Genomic DNA, 1,143 nt, shown 5'->3' on the forward strand with positions numbered 1-1,143 from the left:
CTGGACCGGGTGGCTTAAACTCACGCTGGGTGCATGTGCACGTGTGCCCAAGATCCTGGGAGGAGAATGGAGGAAAAAGGATTGCAGCGTGGCCATTCCTCAGGGGAGGTGGGGTGATTTCTCACTTTCTGTCTCTCTGCCTTTCTCTTTCTGATGAGCTCACATGCCCCATAGCAAAAAACTCTCAAAAAAATTAAATAATCAATGTCCACACATAATTGTCATTCAGATGTTTATAGGATCTGTATAATTAATTGCCAAAACCAGAAAGCAACAAAGATGTTCTACAATAGGTGAATGGATAAACAAACTACAGTATACCTGTAAAATTCAATAGTCTGCAGTGATAAAAAGAAATGAGCTATAGAGCTACTAAAACAAATAAATAATTTTTTAAAAATTCAGTGGTTGTCATGGCTTCAGGAAGCGGGGAAGAGGATGAATAGGTAGAAACAGAAGATTTTAGAGCAGTGAATGTATTCTGTATGATACGGTACTGGTGAATGGAAGTAATTGTACTTTTGTCAAAATCTATAGAATGTAGGGACCAGCAGTTAGCATAATGACTATGTCGCTGAATTCCCATGTAGTAGACCGTGGTTCGAATCCCGGAACCAGTGGCTTAAACTCATGCCGGGTGCGTGTGCATGCGTGCTTAAGATCCCAAGAGGAGAATGGAGGAGAAGGGATTGCGGAGTGGCCACCCCCACTTGGGGGTGATTGCTTGCTTTATGTCTCTCTATCTTTCTGTGTCTGGCGAGCGCATGCACCCTATAGCAAAAACCTCCCCCCCACACACACAAAAATCTATAGAATGTATGTAGTACAAACAATAAAGCCTAATTTTTAAAATATAGTTATTTTATTTTTTGATATTATTTATTCATTTATTTTAATTTGACCAGAGAGACAGACAGAGAGAGGAGAAGTGAGAAAGCAAGCCACTCGGTCTGGGACTTGAACCATGGTTGGCCATGTGGCAGTGTCCAGCACCTTAAACACCACATTACCTGCTGGTCCCAAAGTGCCGGGGACCAGCCTCGGCGTGGGTGGGTTATCTCGATGGAGGCGGCGAAGGTGAACAGAAGACAGAGGCCTCGATGCTTTCTCATGCACGTCCTATGCCGGACACCCCTCAAAGAT

This window comes from Tupaia chinensis, unplaced genomic scaffold (genome assembly GCF_000334495.1).
Source record: "Tupaia chinensis unplaced genomic scaffold, TupChi_1.0 Scaffold149922_1, whole genome shotgun sequence".
Lineage (NCBI taxonomy): Eukaryota > Metazoa > Chordata > Mammalia > Scandentia > Tupaiidae > Tupaia > Tupaia belangeri.